This window comes from Myripristis murdjan, chromosome 21, assembly GCF_902150065.1.
Source record: "Myripristis murdjan chromosome 21, fMyrMur1.1, whole genome shotgun sequence".
In the NCBI taxonomy this organism is placed as follows: Eukaryota; Metazoa; Chordata; class Actinopteri; order Holocentriformes; family Holocentridae; genus Myripristis; species Myripristis murdjan.
Window position 1 is genome coordinate 29559764 of NC_044000.1, and position 20051 is coordinate 29579814.

Consider the following 20051-nt stretch of genomic DNA (forward strand, 5'->3'; position numbering starts at 1 on the left):
GAGGCAGCAGCGGAGTCACATCGATCAGAGGCGGAGCTGTTTTGGAGGCAGAAATAATCTCATTTGTTGGATTAGACTTCAATAGATGGAGTCAAGCAACCCCAGTTTGTTAAAAAAAATGAGAGAAAAGAGGGCAATGCAGTTTTATTCATAAAGGACATTTAATGAACAGAGGTAGATTCACGATGCTGTAGAGAGAGCCTAAAACACAAAATTGATCAGGAAGTGGATAGAAATAGATGGAAGAGAATAGAAAAAACAGCCTTTTAAGTCGGGGCTCCTTAATGCAAAGTTTCTCAACCCCCAACTCACAACATGACATCACCACTGCCTGCACCGTCAACATCAAAAATAATATACAGCTGTCCCTCGCTATAACGCGGTTCACCTTTCGCAGCCTCGCAGTTTCGCGGATTTTTTTTAGTGCAATTTCGCATGCTTTTTTTTTTTTTTACTGGACTTATTTTTCCACAAAGGTTTGAACTTTGAGAGCGTTTAAACAAGAGAGAAAAGTGAGAAAATGTTAATGCCTGTCTGAGAAAAGTGTATAAAGTGTGTAGTGAGGGGATTAACAGCCTTAAAACATCTAGAATAATTGTAAAAAAAATAAAGCTGACTACTTCGCGGATTTCGCCTATTGCGGGTTATTTTTAGAACGTAACTCCCGCGATAAACGAGGGACCACTGTAATCATGTGCATTTTAAAAACTTATAGTAAAAGTTAGTTATTAGCTGTTTTCTTTGTTGGTACCATTAGTGCACCAAGCTTTTTAGCATTGGCAAGCATCTGTATTTTTTATCCTGCAGCTTGAAAGCACGAATAACAGCAACGATATGATGTGAAGTTAGTAAATAGATAGATAGATAGATAGATAGATAGATAGATAGATAGATAGATAGATAGATGCTGACCAGATTTCCATGGATTCTTTGCCACTCATTGCTCATTGACATTTGACTCATTTTTTTAACTCAGTTCAGTGAGATTATTTTTTATTTTTCTTTATTTTCTTTATTTTTTTCCCAGAGCAGTCTGGCCTCTAAAACTGCAATCTGCTGGATTTTGGGCATGCCTTGATGCAAAATTAGAGCATGTAACCAGCCTCTGCTGTCATGTGAGGAAACTCCCCTCTTCAAGTCGTGGTTCACAGTCGATGCATGAGCGCACGGCACGGGCACAGCGGCTCGGCCTACATGAAAATAAAAGCCTCTCCTTGGCGCGCTCATAAATATTCATGATGGAAGGCAGGCTCGCGCGCTGACATCGCGAGCGGCTTTGACACACCTGACGTTCTGCAACGCCGCTGCAGAAAAGCAGAACCACACCAGCCGCACTGAACGCTGGGAGTGCTGAGCTGTGCAACACCCCGCTTTATTAACATACGTCGAAAATCAATTCTCCATTTGTGCGTTCATTGTCGACATTTTGATAGATGTCAGGCACTTCTCGCTGCATGAAATGGTGTCATTTGTGAAATGTTGGTGAATCATATTTACATATGTTTTTAACCCATGAGGAAAAGTAAAGGCCATTTTTTCCCCCTTAATTCATCAGCTATAAACTTGTGAGGCATCAATCCCATCCATTTATTTACTACCTAAGAATAAATACTTTGACGTGTAAGGAAAAGGAAGCCATGGTGTTGCAAGTCATCAGTTCACACACACACACACACACATCAGCGGTAAGAGCAATGTCTAAGAAAAACATCAAACAGATCCTAAAACAGGAGCTTTTGGGCTCAATGTATTTCATTTTAATTTGATCAGATAAGAAAAATGTTAACAATATGATCAGATTTACTGAATGTAAGTATTATCATGACATTTTGACTGCAGGTAGTGATGACACCCACTCCAAATCATCCTAATTAGCCCCTCACTTCACCTCAGTATCAATCACTTAACTACATTTAACTACTATTATATTGTCACATCATGACTTCATACCAGAAAGTCCAAAGTCAAACACATCTTTCCAGCTCTGTATGATTTGTCTTCTGCTTGTGGCAGTAAATTAAATGCTGCTTGAAAAAAAAAAAAAAAAAAAAAAATCTCTGTGTTGCTTTCAGTCTTCATGTGTTAAAAAAGGCTTTGAGAGAGTGTTGAGCTCTTCAGACCAGGATACTATTAGCCATGCTGTAATTTCAATCATTAAATTCCAGTAGAAACTGTAAAGTGTGTTTGATGTACAGCAGGTCTCACAGACTCCGGCTCTGTAATACACACAATAATGCAAAATGAAGGGAGTTTTATGAGAAAGAATTAGGCCTAATAGTCATTGTATGAGCTTGTCTGACATTAAATTGAACATAACAAATGTTTATTTATATGTATATGTTGATGTTTATATTTGTATATGCTTTAGTACTATTGGCACTATTGGCACTACTATTTGTATTTGTATTTGGTTTGGTGCAAAATAATTCAGATATGGATTCAGGCATCAAACCAGAAGTGATTTTTTTTTTTTTTTTTTTTTTTTTTTTCTATAATGGGTTTTTGGATAATGACTTTGGATAAAAGTAGTAGTACAACAGTAGTAGGGAGGCACTGCTCTTGTGTCTCTCTAATGAAGCAGAAATATGGGAAAAACAAGCACCCTCTAAACTTCTGATAATATTCTAGGTAGAAATAATGAAATACAGCACAGGAACAATAACCAGCAGCGGGATTCTGGTCAATTTGTCAGATACGAGTGATGTTTCAAGACAACTGTTAAAATAATTAAAGCAAAATTTTGAATGCTGGGTTGAAGAGATTTCCATACAACCATGATGGGACACTGTGGAAAATAATAACAGCCTGAAGTTTTTATTCTATAAATGAGTTCATATCAGGCTATATAGCAGTACTTTTTCGTGGACAAAAAAAACCCTCATGCAAATCTAAAAGTGTTTTGTGATACTTACTTACTAAAGCATTAACACTTCACAATAAGGGTGCAAATCATATCCTTAAGTAATGTTCAAGTAATGCATGACTCATGACGTTTTAATGCGTTTAACTCACTGGGACTTTATGTGGTAAGTTCACACTTTAATGGCTCATCAGTTAAGAAATAGTCGCACATTAACTGATATGCGACCAAAAGAGCTGATTCCTCTTGCATAAAAGTTTGTCCAGCCTCTGTGATGGAAAAAAAAATGGCATCATATTTATATGAGGATAGACTCAGTTTTGAGACATTTTGTATTTATGTTGTTAAACTTTAATGTAAGATGAATCCAGCCCGTTTGGCCGCATATCAATTAATGTATGAATGTTCCTTAACTGATGATTCATTAAATGTGAACTTACCACTTAAAGTCACAGTGACTGGATGATTTGTCAGCAACAGGAAGTCATGATACACCCTGCATTAATTCATGTATTAAAACATCATGAGTCATGCATTACTTCAACATTACTTAGGCATATCATTTGTACCCTTATTGAAAACCCTTATGAAAATGTCATATGTGAAATATGCCTTTTCACATGTGAACTAACATTTTTACATGTGAGAAGAAAATAATGTCAAATGCGCACTTGTGCTTTTCACATGTGATTTACAGTTTTCACATGTGAAAAAATAATGTCACATGTGAACTTGAACTTTGCACATGTGATCTGCTTTTCACATGTAACTTACAGTTTTCACATGTGAACAGAAAACTATTTCACACATAAACTGGATATTTTCACATGTGATTTGCTATTTTCACACGGTTGAAATTTTCCACATGTGCAAAGAAAACTGGACACACAAAGTCATGTGGAATTAGCATTTTCCTCTGTGATTGGCTCCTGAACTGGAACGGCCACATGTGCAAAAACATGACAACACGTGTGAAATAAACCAGTTTTAGAAAAAAATGGAAAATGTGTTTTTCACGTTTTTCTCAAATGTGACATTTTTAAATCACCTGTGGTAATAGATCACGTCTTCCAAAACTACATGTGGTTTATTTCACTTGTGATTTCATATGTTATTTTTTCATAAGGGATGTGTAATCATTAAAACTTTATTAGCTTTTATTAATTTGATTCATCGGAATTCAGACTTGCATGAAAACCCAGATACATGCTGTCATTCACAAAGATAAACTCAAACATCTGAACAAACGATGAATTTAACTTGGAAAATGGAAGTGAGCCTCAACCCTCTGAATAAATCAGGAATGAAAAGTGGAATCCCAAATGCCTCACACCTTAAGAGCCGTCGGTGTTGCTGGCGTATTTATTTGTTTCAACATTTTACAGACAATCTCCCTTTTGTAATACCGCATGTAACTTTCAGAGGAGGCACCTCTCTCAGATCTGCTCCTGCCCGCAGGGAGCCCAGCGTCCTCGTTAGGATTAGTCGGTAACGTTTTGAACAAGTAATGAATTTGTTTGAAGCAGTTATCCAAAACGTGCTCACATAAATAAAAGTCCGTTTAGCGTCTCCCTGCGGCTGATTGATAAATGACACAGCAGCGATTCACCGTATAGCCGGCTGCTGAAAGCGTTTACATTTGCTGTTCCTGTGTCTGGAAACTCAGTCCTCTTCCATCGAAAAATCCAAGAGGAAAGAAAGAGATTAATAACTCAGAGGAAGACGAGCAGTCGGAGAGGAAAAGCGGCCATCTTTGTACACTGATATTGCCTTTTCAAAATGAAAAATATTCCAAGATGAACAAGATATGGCCTTTTTTTTCCCTTTTCTTTTGAACTGGTAGGTATCACTGTTATTTATTACCTGCGGTTTCACGTTGAATAACTTTAATATCGGCTGAATTTTGCTTGCAGCTATCAAGTCTGAACCCAAATCTGCCAACTGGGCCAAGAGGAATGAGACAGGTTTGCTTTAATTAGGTTTATGTGTTTGTCTGTACAGAGTTTTTGAACACTGATGGTTGTTAATGATAATTTTTCCATTGTGGTCAAAGTGAGGGGAGGGACTTACTAATTAATGGTGGGGGGCAGGAGAGGTGTATAAAGTCAAATTATCACTGAGTGAGGCTGGTTGGTGGCATCTTGCTGTGAAGTTATGTTACCTCTGTTATTTTTCAGTTTGTTTGTGCCTCATTAATTTTCCTGGGACTTTTGTTTGATCCCTCTGTTTGATTGTTTTGGTTAACAAAGCCACTGCCTTTTTGTTTTGTTTTGTTTTTTGTTTGTTTTTTTGTTTTTTGTTTTTTGCACAGACTTCTGCCTCCTGAGCCGTTCCTCCACTCAACATCTTTTCATCATTTCGATTCATCTCCGCACTAAAATCCCTATGTGATGTAGACTCACTAACTGTAATGCTACATGGCCTTTTTCCCTATTTATTTTGTTTTACAGCAACATTTTAATTTCCAAATGTGCTGTGATTACTTCCTGTGATGAGCGAGTCATTTAGGCCAAAACATAGTTATGCATCACAGGGAGGAGGAAGGTAATAAAAGGTCATTGATGACAACATGTCGTGGGCACATATAGACGCATTTACCAGGGCTCAAAATGGTTACCATGGCCTTTATTAACAGATACTGTAATTACATCTAACACAAGCCTTTTCTTATTATCACTTGTATAGATTAATTGAGTGTTTATTTATTACTTTGATCAATACAGCTATATACTTACATTTACTTGTGTAATTTGTATTGCCTTAGATTAAAATATAAGATTTTAAGCGATACTACATGAGTTGATCACTGTGAGTCTTCCTCCCACCATACACTTTTCTGCTACATTATTGTTATTGTTATTTTTGCTTTCTATATTTCTGTCCTGGCACAAATGAGCTTCCCCCCTCCATCACGTTCTGCAGATAAACAAATCCAAAATTTCACATCAGTCACATCAGTGCCTCTGCCGCAACAACCGGCGCTGCTGCGACAGCAAAAAAAAAAACCTTCATTCAAAGCAGCTTTCCTTGTAGCTGAAAGGCTGCAGCTTCAACACACTTTTGGAATTAGAGCGCAGAGACAAAATAATCCAAGTAATCCAGACTTCAGACTTCAGACTTTTACTGTCATTCAACCATGAAACATGATTGAACGAAGCACAGTTACCCAACAGGAGCTTGTGCATTTCCATCCTAAAAATGTATTTTTTTTGCTTTAACTTTTGGTTTAAAATGCAAGTGATCCACTGCGAACCCAGAAGCAGGACCCATTCTTTTTTCTAATAAATGGAGTTTGAGCTCTCAGCGCCCTCTAGTGGTCAGAAATCACCTACTGCAGCCTTTACGAGTGCAATTTAGAGTTAAGTTTTAGCATTAAGAACGCAACATTGCCTCTTTTTGTTTGATTCCCATGTCCCATAAGGAAAAAAGAAACAGTAAACAGAAAAATGAAGGAGTGAAGTGGTTTATTTATTTATTCATTCATTCATTTTATTTTTTATTTTTTTTTAAGTCACGTGTCAGCTTTATGTATGCCAAAAGTTCACCAGTTCAAGCAAGCTTTATATAGAATCATGAAGGAAGTCTTCAAGAAATTCTGGAAAATGCTTTTAATTGGTATGGATATTAAAAAAAGAGACTTTTTTAAAAAAAAATAGTGCTGTCTGATTTTAACTGGTGCATAAAGAGTACACACTTAATCCTGCAGCTGAAATAAATAAATAAATAAATAAATAAAAACGGAGTATAAGTGGAAGTTGTGTGTTCATAAAAGTGGAGTATGGGTATTTCCTATAAACTAATGATGCTGAAAAGCAAAGAAAATGGTAATACCCTGTATGACAAATGCTGCTCTCACTGTTGGACTAGAGGAGTCTGCAAGCAAGAAGCCTGTGTCTTCTGTTGGTGTGGAATATACAGTATAATGATTTTTTTTTTTTTTTTTTTTTTTTTTTGGAGAGGTTTCCATTTTTAATGAGGATAATAACTATCTTGACAAACATTACACTGAAAGAGAAAATATATCAGAGAAATGAGCGCCCAAATTCCAGTTTTTTCCCCACAATAACCCTCTTGAATATTCTGTAGTATCAGCAAAGCAGTTTTATATTTCTATATGCAGCATTTATTCGTCTTGGGAGAGGCTGGAGAGCGTAACGGCTGGCAGGCTGATGTGGCGGCTGCACGGGGAATTATCAGGAAGTTGCAAACGGACGAGCTTGCAAAAACCTGAAACTTGATTTTCTTAAAATGGCCATACATGCACAATAATACATTTTGAAGCGTCTGTTAAACTACTGAATCTTCTTTTATTGCTCCATACACAATAATAAATTTAATAATACAAATAAATAAATAAAATGAGTAATAAAATTATGTCAAAACATTTTGACAACTTTGTAAATTTTTAGTCTGGCAACTCATGTACTTAAGTATAGCAATAATAATAAAACACACACACAATATATATATATATATATATATATATGTTTTTTTCGCCCTCTCATTTGCTCCTTCACTTTCTCTCCTTCTCTCTTAAAAGCAAAGTAAAACTCACCTAGACACGTTACCCTGAAAAACGTTACAAAACAAAATCAACAATCAAAAGCATTTCCCTCTTTTTTAATCTATATTCAGTGATTTGGAATTGAATACTTACTTGATTAAAAATTTTCACCTGTGTGTGTGCAACACCAGTCTGCGTGGGTCTCAGCTTTTTGCGTATGAAGATCATCCTCTAGCGATGGTGACTGAGACATTTGCCAGCACTGGGTTTGATTTATTTAGGAACCTGTCAAAGTCAACTGGTAACGTTTGAGCTAATGGAACAATAACTCTTCAAAATCTTATAAAACATGTCAGTGCAATAAATTCTGAGATTGGCAATTATCACTTCATAAGGGCGTAATGAATTTTTAACTGATGATGTAACAATAAAACTGACTAATGTTGGTGTAAGTCATTACAATAGAAGTGAAGTTGCATGGTTAGGGCTTGTGTCCATGTGGTGAAGCGGCGAGCGCCATGTCCTCTCACCCTGAGCTGTGTGATATGTCACACACACACACACACACACACACACACACAGTCATAACAAGGAGAGAAAAGCCCGTTTACAGGAGTGTATCGACCAGACCTCAGGTTGCAATATTGTTGTCATAGATACAAAACCTGTGATGCACAGCAGTTTTTTTGTCTCACCACATAGCAATGAGGAGATCATCCTAGCTCTTCCTATTGTTTTTTTGTTTTTTTGTTGTTGTTTTTTTTTTTTTTGCAATACTAGGCAGATACAAGCATCAGCTGAGTAAATACTTGTTTCTGAGGGGCCGGAGGGTGTGTGTTAAAACTGCGTGACATCCGGCTCAGGTGTAATCTCTGTCCTAAATTCATAAACTGGCCATAAAGTTCTGCACCTGCCCGTTAAACCACAGGAGCAAACGGAAACGGCAGCAAGCTCGTTAAACAGTAAAAACTGCACCTAAATCAACCGGCTTATTCATTTTCTGTCTGCAGCAAAAGGGAGTGCAGGCTGCTGTCCTACATTTTTGGTAAGAGATCGTGGTTCGCTGCAAACAATTTCAAGGCAGTTCAACTTAAGCTTACATTTCCCTGCCACTGGCAGTCCTGGGGAGGGGCCAGCAGGGGCCAGTGCCCCCGTAACACTGAGTCTGGACCCCGCTGTGGCCCCCCCTCCGAACAAAGATTATACATTGTGATGCGGCTTTCACGTAGCGCGTGGTTTGGGCCGCACTCTGCTCTGGGTATGGCGCACATAGATCTATGACGGCGCAGAGCAGTGTGCACATGCGTGCAGAGTAGGGCGCACGCATGCGCAGCGTGCACGTATGTGTCACTGGTTGCTACGCGACTGAAACAGATGCTCGGAAGTAGTTTTCCGTTCTGGCGCACTTTTTCTCTGGCGGACAATACAGCAGCTTCAGATGAACCATGTAAATAACTAGGCAAATACATTCTTTAATTTATGAATTAGCTGAACTAACGTTTCTTAATAAATTGTGTTACATGAACGAAGGCTGTATTTTTTCTCATTTCATATGATTTCACCTGTTATCTGTTGTGTGTGTGACTTCACATGGAATTATAAATGTATGACTATACTGCATTGTCTTTGCAAGAGTAGTGCATATCTCATGATGTCAATCATCTAGATTTCTAAAAAATAAACGCAGACCAGTGCGCTCTTGCGCTCCGCGATCATGAATGGCTGCGCCGTGCGTGTGCTCTGTCAAAGCCGCTTTAGAATGTTGCACCGCTGGAAACAGCAGTCAGTTTTTTTGATCTACAGTGAAAACGGCGAGCTCGAAAAGTTACCAACCACCCGACGAGAGGCAGTCAGAAGCAAGAAACAACCACCACGAACAATATTTTATTGTTACAAGGTAACAGTAAGCTTTTAGAGTGTAAATATGATGATAATTTATTGATAAAGATGATAAGAAGACAGTGGTGTAATGAAGATGTGATGATGATGTTGATGAAACTGACTGTACTAAGGTTGCACTGAAAAAAAGGATGTCTCCACTGTTTCTGTCTCTTATAGGCTACTTGTGTCTCAAATGTGATATTTTGAACCATTCAGTTTGGTTACAATGGGTAATCACTAGTTTTATGGGAAAAAAAAAAAAAAAAAAAAAAACAGATATAATTTTGAATCTTTGTCTTTTTTGCCCCGGGTTGAATGTGCCCCTCTGACAAAAGCCCTGGCCCCAGCCAGGCCCCTTCAGTAAAACTGGTCTAGAACCACCACTGTTCCCTGCTGCCTTCAGATCAGCAGTAAAACCTACTTGAGAGCAGAATTTGTTTCAACTTAAAAACTCAAGTTGAAAGTGTTGATACAACGGCTGGGACTCTGTTCTTTCAATGAATATTCCAAGTTGTAAAAGTGAAGTAATTAATAATTATTTGTTGATTCAACTTCACTCTCTGATTTAAAAGAAAGGAAGATTTCGCATCACTCATAAGAAAAAAAAAATAATGCTTTGTAGGGATGCAACTGAATCTGAACCCATTCAGCAGGTAACAAATACCACCTTTCTGATGAAGGAATTATCTCGGCTCATTTTCATCAAGTTCGGTTTTGGACGATTCACATACTGTTTCCACAAAATGAGTTTGTTTGAGAAGGATAACACTGCTCTGGCTGCCTTCAACATCCAGTCTTCTGCTTTGAAGCAGCATAAACCATAAACTAACCCACATATCAAATAACAAATGGCATAGCAGATGGATTTACACCAAAAGAATAGACAGTAACAGTCATGGTGCACAAATAATGTAAAACCATGGTGATGACATGATGAACAACACAGACAAACTAAAGAGTCCGGTAAAATTGTTCACATTTTATCATTCTTTTGATTTGCAGAATGCATCGTCGTTAGAGTGGGTCTCGTAAACCCATATAGTTTTAATAAGCAGGATTCTCAGTCTTTTTACAGTAATTTGTGGTTAAAAATCCAATGATAAAAATGTCACTTCTATTTTTAGACACTCTCATTTTTATGTTTTAACAGCAAAAAGCTTGGAGATATTAGTTATTACGCACAGTCAAGACAATGAATCATTTTCAGTTCAAAAGTTTGATATTTAAAAATGAATCGTGGTACATTAAGTGAAAGATAACCAACAAGTGGAAATAACTAAAGAGGGGTGTTTCTAACGTGCACTGCAGATGCAAACCTCATCATCGCTTGTCCCTTACTCATCCCTTATTCATGCTTGATGATTTTGGTTTTCTGTACATGATGGGATGCGACTGTGCGAGGCCACAAAGTCGACTCTGACAGGTGAAGATCCGGCGTGGCGTCGGGAGACATTTTGGCGTTTGTCTTAGCGAGAGGAGCGACCCTGCAGATCCAGCTCGCTCCCCTCGGAGGAGCGGTTTGTTTACCGCAGCACTGTCTCGCTACTCCTTTGGTGCTGCTACGCCAAGTTTCGATTTTTATTGTTCAAAGAAGTCTATTGCCATCAGGGTTTACATCACATCGCATGAGGACATCAAAGGGAGCTGACGGGGTGCCTTCCACTGGCGCGATTATTTATGCCTTCTCCAGGAAACGGCTCATTCTCCAGAGTTTGAGGGACGCATGTGAACAGCCTATATGAGGCTATTTTTGCCGCGCCTCTCGGGCATTGGTTTCTTTTGATTTTTTCTTTCGAGCTGTGTCATTGTCTGTGAAGGAGAATGCGAGTTGAACCACTGGTAACCTGAAAAGTAGCCACATTATTCAAAGAGAAGACTCCGGCCTTCAAAGTGAATTGCAGTGGAGCGCGAGTGGGGGTGGTAGGGGTTTGGAGAGCTGTTTCTGTTCAGGGCAGAGCAGCTTTGGGGTGAGAAACCAGTGCTTTTTTTAGTCTGTGTGTGGGCAAAAAAAAAAAAAAAAGTAGCTACCCATGCAAGAATATACAGATTTAGCTGATAGCGTGCAACTGTTGCCCATGCATCAGTGAACATCAACAGTTTTAGTAGCGCTGGCAACTATTTTGCGTCATTCCCACAACTTCTCACCGCTCGTCCTAACTCCATATGCAAATTAGCAAATGACGCCATCTGCTCGTCTGATGACTCTCTGGGCAGCGGATGTGGCAGCGGTCCTCGGAGGACAGTTGGCGACTCTGTTTAGCGCTGCATATGGCAAAATGTTTGGCATATGGTTAAAAAAAAGTTTCCGACACGGCTAGCCTTCAGTTCGAGGGTTTCACTGTTGACACCGTTTCACCAAACTCTCCAGACGTTTGGGTTATTTTTGAGTATGAATTAAAAAAAAAAAAAAAAAAAAAGCTGCATTTATTTGCATGTATTCTGACAGCTCCAGCTCTTGTTTTGAATTTGAAAACAGTCTGTTTAGCCGTTATGGCAAATGACTTGAAACACTGATTTAGCCTGATGGTTAAACCAATTTCTGGATGTTTGGAGATATTTTATTCTTGCACCCACCAGGCTGCTAGCAAACAGTATTTACTTACAGTGGCCTTCCTCTCCTCCAACTTGCAGGCCTCTTCATTTTTATAAATTTGCAAAATCTGTGCATCATCAGTTTTTTTTCTTTTATTTCCTCCCTTTCTGTGAGACACTTTGAAATAGTTTTGAAAAGAGCTACATTAAATAAAATTATTATTATCATTATTATTATTATTATCATCATCATCATCATCATCATCATCATTATTTGTATTAGTGGTAACTTTAGTAGTAGTTTCTTAAATCACCTGCCAATATTAAAATATTATTTATGTTATTTGGTACATGCTGAAGGAGTCTTTTTTTAACATTTCATTTTTTCCACAATACACATTTCACAATAAATAAATAAATAAATAATAACCTTTACTTCCCTTTGAAATTCTCTGCTCTTGTCAGTGACTTTGATTTGTGGAATCAAACACCACAGCGCAGGTGTTCCTAATATTTACTAATTATAACTCAGATCTACTGAGTTATTACCCAGTACAAATGAACAGCATGCCTAATTTATTAAAATCTGTCATTCAAAGGACATAAATTCAACTGTAAACAAGGTGACAAGGTGGTACAAGAGGAAAAAAAAGAGTGGCAGTATTTTTATATTATAAATTGTAGTGTGTAATGTAACTTTATACCAACGGCTTCCTCCACGTCTCTCCGCTGAAACGCTTCAAAATTGTGTCACGTCAGCACAAACTCTGAAATGCAGATTTACCCAGGGGATTTCTCTCACTTTTTACGAGCACGGAGCACGCATCCCTGTTTCCAGCGATTTGTGCTCAATTCACAAGATTTCAGAATGAAATTAGCAATTTGTGGTCCATCAAATCAGGGGAAGTAATTCGGCCGACAGAGCAGCAGCTGGTGCCTCTCTCTCCAGGCGGGGCAGTGCCAACTCAAAGAATGAAATTACTTATAGGACTGTTTTGTTGTTGGTGTTCCAGCAGCTCTGTTTTTTTTTTTTTTTTTTTTTTTTTTAGGCACAAATCTAGCTGCCTTGTTATACCTACATCACAAAATGAGGAGAACAATGTACCATCCCTGCTACTTGATAGTATCAGCATTTTAAATATTGTGCAATAACATATACTATATGGACAAAAGTACAGGGCTACACATCTTAATCACTGAATTCAGGTGTTTCATTCAGTCCATGCAGTCTGCCTTTCCCAACATCAGTGACAGAGCGTCTGGTTCTAAAGAGCTCGCTGAGTTCCAGCGTGCTGCTGTAATAATAGTGATGTAATAGGAAGCCACCGCTGCAACAAGTCAGCTGCTCAAGTTTCTTCCCTCCTAGATATTCCACCATCAGCTGGAAGTGGGATTATTGCAAAGTGGAAGCGTTTAGGAACCACAGCGACTCGGCCACCAGGGGGCAGCAGCACGTAAAGTTACAGAGCGGGGGTCGCTGAGTGCGTAAAAGTGGCCGACGCTCTGCCGCCTCAGTAACTGCAGAGCTCCACTGAAACCTTCAAAATTCAAACATTTATTTCTTGTTGCCTTTTGGGCCCAGGAATGTAAAGTTACCTTGTATAATCTGAACTGAACTGACATTGGGGAAAAAAATCCACTTTAAAGTCATATTTTTCCTAAAACAAGTAAAAGAAAAACAAAAAAAACAAGTAATATGTCAGTGAGATGAGATCATCCCACTTGGTTTTTAATGCTAATCATCCTCTTTCCAGAATATTCTTCAACATCAAGTGTCATTTCCTTCATTCTAGCTGGCTAATCTGCCTTATTCTCTTTTAAAACAGACCTTCTTATTTAGGAAGGCTTTTAATGGTTAGGGTTAGGAGAGAGGAGAGGACGCTGGCGCCTGTTTGTTCGCCGCTTCTCCATCGCCGAGTTTTAATCTTGCTGATATTTACTGTGTTTTCTATTTTCTTTACTTGTATTTTTTTTTTTTTTTATCTGTAGCACTTTGAGATTTTCAAATGAAAAGTGCTTTACAAATAAAATCTATTATTATTATTATTATTATTATTATTATTATTATTATTATTATTATTATTATTCTGTCTTTTTTCCCAATATATTTACACTTGTTCCCAGGAAAAAAAATGCAATAAGTGAAACTGCAGTGAAAACAAGTGGAGTTATTCCTATTACTTGTTTGAAAAAACAGATTTTAACACTAAATGACTTGTTAAGATGGAGATTTTTTTTTTTTTTTTTTAGTGAAGGTCAACGTAATGACTTTGATGAATCCAAAGAGACAAAACTCAAAACAATACGGCAAAAACAAGCAGCAAACTGGGAGTGTTTTTCTGTCATCCCTGTGGTGGTTATATAGTGCTGGTGCCGGCAGCAGGCCCAGGGGAAGGAGCCTTTCATGTGAGTAATATATAATACATACTTTTTTTCTTTCTTTCTTTTTTTTTTTTTTTTTTACCCCGATCACCCCTATCCCCACCTCCTTACACACACACACACCTGTTCCCATTATGATTTATGACTGTGATTTATGACCTCACCAGTATATCTGTAGCACCTGTTGTTGTTGTTGTTGTTGTGGCTCCCCTCTCCCCTCGTCGACGGCTCCCTGTGGCTGGAGGAGACTGTATCGCCACAACGGGACCCAACAGTTCACCTTGACCTCAGGAGCGCACCTGAGGGAGCAGGGGGGAGGAGGAGGAGGAGGGGAGTTCAGGTATAGGATTCAAGTGTGGAACAAAACTTTCCGCTAAACCCTGGATTTTATGAAACTGAACTTTTATTGTGCATTGACTGCAGCTCCATGGATGCCTTGATAATCCTGGAATGACAGGATTGGGATTTTAAATATTGTTAAAATCCGTTTTTCCTCCTTGGAAACTTCGATGTAGGCTTGAAAAAGTATGAAGGCGTCTATACACAGCCCCACAGGTCAATCCACAGCACAGCGATGAGGCTATGGTCTTGAGTTATGTGGGGAAAAAATTAACTATATAGTCAGCTTTATTCGTAGCAGTAATTCAAGATGCTTTACATAAGGCACAATTAAAAAATAAAAAAAAATGAGCAATGAAAACAAACAATAAAAACAAGCAATAAGAATAACACAAATAAAAATGGCAGTGGTGATAGTAAAAACAGTGGTAATAAGAACAAGAAAAACAAGTGGAGACTACAGCATTAAATATTCATAAATATTAGCGAAAGGCATTCACAAATGTTTTTCAGATGAGATCTGAGAGCAGGTGTACGGCGAGGAGCTGCTCTCAGATCTTCAGGCCGGTTGTTCCAGCTGCGTGCGGCACCGTTTACCACGGGGAGCGTTAGCGGGCCGCTTCCACATGACCTGAGAAATGTGGGAGGTTTTCTATTAAAATGGATTTTGGTCCTCGGCAAACGAGTGATTTGTAGGTGAGCAGCAGTATTTTAAATTCAATTCCAAACGAGACAGGAAGCCGGTAGAGAGACCGGGGAATTGGGGGTAATATGATCATTTCTTTTTAGTTTTTGTTCAAACCCAAGCAGCAGCGTTCTGAATGCACTGCAGCTGTATAATAGCTTCTTTTTTTTTTGGAGAGGACAGACCTGAAAATAGACCGCTGCAGTATCGTCCGATCAGCCACAGACAAAGGCACGGGCATTTTCTCTGAGTCATGTTTCGACGTAGCGCCAATCCCAGCGTTGCCAAATCTCACGAGACAAATAAGCAACCTGGTCTTCAGATGTGATTACAAAACAAATCCTATAAGCATATTTTGTATTCAGGTGTTCATAAATACAGTGTTTGCAGCTTTGAGCAGTAATTCTGGATTTGTCCAATATCCACGGAGTCATGATGATGATATTGGTCTAGTTATGCCTCCAGGTTCTAGTACCGAAAGTGTTTAAACATAATATAATCACTTTGAAAGTGTTCAGATTACATTTTAAGGCCAAAAAAAAAAAAAAGGGACTATATATATTTTTTTGCCAGACCCCTGTTAGCTGTGGAAAGGCCTTCAATGTCACTTACTGACTTACTGACTAACAGAACTAACCTACTGGAGCCTCCTAGTGGTGACAAATAAACCTTGCAGCTAATTGCAGCTAATCACTGAGCCAAATGTAGACCATACCTGAGGCGGATCTACGGGTGGGCCTGGATGGGCGTGGGCCCACCCAGATTGACAGCTTGCCCACCCTATCAGATTCAAGACCAAAAAATAACTAACTAAAAAAATAAATGTTTTAATGTCCTTTATATGTCTGTAGTATTATGAAATGAGTAGCCTACTAGGAAATTGCATACCAAAATTTATTACGGGTCCTAGAGGTTTTTTTTTTTCTTTCATCATATCATTTTATACATGTCTATCTAAAAAAATAAACAAAATGAAATAACAGGCCCATCCAGAATTTTTTAGGCCCACCCATTAGCCATGTTCTGTGTCCGCCACTGGACCACACACTTTATATTTGATGTAAGGACATGCATTTCCATCACTGCTGGACACTGTGTTTAGGAGGTAACCATGACTCAGCAGGTGAAAGCACAGCTGGGTTAGGGTCGCTCCACGCCGCCGGCATGACCCACTCAGCGCCTGGTGTGGTGTAAAGGAGTGACACTGGGTTAAGCCTGCGAGGTCCAGCCTATTTTGGGGTATTTTACACAGGTTTTACTCTTCTTGGAATAGATGAAACTGTGTTTACTCCATCGTTAAATGCTTGGTATCAGATTTTTACAGGGGACCTTGGGCTATATCAGGCTTATATTTATGTGAATGAATATATTGTAACTTTACAGCCAATATCCAACTAAAATGATTTGTTCCAGGGAAAAATACTAAAATAAGAAGAGTAAAAACCCATTTCCAGACTAATCTGAACTTTTTTCTGTCTACCACATGTCAGAGGTGGTCCTCTGGCACATTTGTGGATATTTCAATGAAATTATTGCACTTTAATACACATTATTTCTACTGTATTATATCATGTCAATGTTATCAAGATTATATACATTTTGTTTTATACTGCATGAGCTCTTGTGATGTAATTGCATAACATTGCACCGTTAGCTAGTTAGTGATAGTAATCATTTTAGCTTTATTTATGTGGTATTACTCAAAGCAGCTTGCTAAAGTTATTCCAGGACGCTTTGTCCCGCAAAACGATTTCCAATGATTTTCTCTGTTTTTATTTGAAACCAGTCATCCTCAGTTTTGGAGCCTGTAATGCTGTTCTTCACGCGCATTTTAAAAATTTCATACGGCTCAGCGCTTTTGTCTAGAGCAACTGTAACCGCCGGTACAGACAGCAAAAGAAGACTTGCTTTCTATCGTAAGATGAAGAAAACAGCGTGACCTGTGGAAGCTGGCGAGGATGTAGTTTTCCATTGTTCTCGTGACACAGTGGGATTCTCCACTCACTGGGACTCTTGTTCATTTTTATCTTTTTTTTTTTTTTTTTTTTCCAGTCCAATATTTTGCTTGTCTTAACCTAAAGCAACATTTCACCTCTCGTAGGGCTCGGTGTAGTAAAGATTAGTTTAAAGGTCTCGTAAAAGTGAGGTTTTAAGCCTCGCATGGCCAACTTACAGCGGTTTTGGGGTTTGTTGGGGAAACTGTAGGAGGTTAAGATCACTGCTGCTGAAAGTGAGATACAAGATAAAACACTGTTCTGTCTGGCTTAGCTCTACCTGTCCTACTACAAATACAGCCTTTACACTGCTGGAAGATGAGAGAAGTACTGACAAAACACATTGAACACGACCCGTAAAATGGTGTCTGTGCGTTGTATTTGATTCTGTGTGATGTTCGACTCTCGTTTGGACCCTTGAGCGCAGCGATCAGATTTTGCACCGCAACGCCCAAAAGTATTCAGACAGGGACCAGTTTTAAGGTTTTGCTTTTTGTACTCTTACTTACTTTGATGTAAAATTCATCACTGGGAAGTCAAGTTTACTCCACAGATGTATTCTCAAATGTTTAAAAGGCAAAAAAAAAAACACCTGGAAGAAGAAGCATTCGGTGATGTTGCTGGTTGGTGCTTTCCTAGACGCCATCGCTCTCCAAAGCTTAACCCACAAACCCTTCCTGAGGAAACGGTTCATACGTCGTGACAGCAGAAGCCCCGCGCCGACCCAGGGGAGATGTTTTTGTTAAACAGAGACAGCGGCTCGGTGTCTCCACACCAGCCACACCGAGCTGTAAATGTAGGCTAATTGCAGTGCAGGGAAGCCGGGAAGGAGCGCACTTTCAGCTTGACACTTCAACCCACAGCGAAGCGTCGAGGTACGAGGGTGTGTGCACGCTCTTGCACCTCTGTAATTACAACCGCATGTTTTCAGGGTAATGACAAAATGACAAAATCCTCCAAAGTGAGCACATGTGGAGCGAAGAGTCGGGACAGGATCAGAATCAGAAATGCTGTAATATTTGCTGTGACGGTTCCCCTGCAAGAAAACCCAGCCCACCGCCGCATGCTGTTAGTGTGCACGCTGCATCACAGGTAGAACAGGCAGATCATCATCATTTCAGCAATTTTCACACACAGGGGGCTGCTTCTGCTCGACGTATAGGGCAATACTATCTAATAATGTAGAATAGTAATGTATAATGCATAATATATAATATTGGAGACGCCATAAAGGCTTCTCTCGGTGGTTGTGGCTTTGTAAAGCATCAAGTGTTTACTCTGATATGGCTTCACTGTATCAGTTTCAAGGCTTTATCAATCAATCCTACAAATACATGTAACACAAAGTGCTTCACACAATAAAACAGTAAAGACTGAAAAAAAAAAAAAAAAAAAGAAATGCATCCTTGGTTTTAAGGATTACAATTTATCTCAACACACCTTCCCAGTCATTTACTTTTCTAAAGAATGCCCTCATAAATACTAGTAAAATACCATATTTGTATGAAATGTACCGTCAATTCCTTGGAAAACAGCATTTTAGGTAATTTGATGGGGGGAAATGATTTATTAAATCATGGATAATTAATGAGGCTGTCTGTGTGTCACCAGTCCACCAGATGAAATTGATTTATGGCACGGCTTTTGTTTCGTTTGATCAAGCAAGAACGCTTCGCCAGCACTGCGCTCGTGTTGAATGTGTTTACTGTTTCGAAAACTTCCACGTGAAGTTTTAATCCCGGCTGGCTGAGTGTGGAGGCTGCAGGGCGGCCATGACGGTGTTGCTGCTGCCGCTACTGCTGCTGCTCCAGAGCTGAAGTTACTCCCTGTAATCTTAGCACGCATAAACCGGTCACCAGAGAGCATGACAGAGTTCATGTTTCTCAGTTCATTTTATTTGTGTTTTGGCTGGAGCGTGCAGAGGAGCCAGCCCTGCACGTGGCCCAGTCTGCGAGGGAGCGAGCGACGGATCAAAGCTGCACGATGACGGCCGCCTGTTTGACTTTCCCTATTGGCCGTTGCTCTTTCAAAATAAAGTCAGCGCACTGTATCTCAGTCCACATTTAACCAACACAGACAGGCGTGTCCACGGGGGTGTGTGTTTGATGCTAGGGGTCACACTTTTTCCCAGATTTGGACGCAAGATGGACGAGCCACTCCTGATGATTGACAGTTAATGTCTCAAACGCTTCCTAACTGCTCCTGATTGGACGAACGCTTCACTCGTGGGCCGTCCTCTCCTGGATTACAAACCGGACCAACATGGCGGCTCTTTTCAAAACTTTCTTTGATATTACAAAAACAGTTCGCCTTATTGTGAAGTGTTTGGTAACACTTCACAATAAGAGTACAACAATTAACGTTAGTTAATACCATAATAAACATTAAGTAACAGGTAATAAAAAATTAAGTAACAGGTAATAAACATTAAATAACCGTTAACTAATGTGTCTAAGAATCATTTACTAATGCTGTTCATGCTAAGGTATTAATTTATATGTTATTTAAGGGTTATTGTAGATATTATTAACATTAGTAAATGCCATAATAATCATTAACTAACAGTTAATTAACCATTACGGCATTAACTAACATTAACTAACGTTAATTGTTGTACTCTTACTGTAAAGTGTTACCATGACTTTTACACTGCTTTACATCAACAATATTAGTCTAAGAGATTTGCAGAAAAAAAAAAAAAAAATTACACAGTTCAGTTATCAACACGACACAGTTTTGATTCGCTTTCCCATTTCCCGGACAGAATCCACAAGACTTGAATATGCACACACAACCAGCTGGGCTGAAAGCGAGCAAATGATGAAATAAAACAAATAAAGAGCTCACACACTGTAGGGGTCAAATGTCCATTTA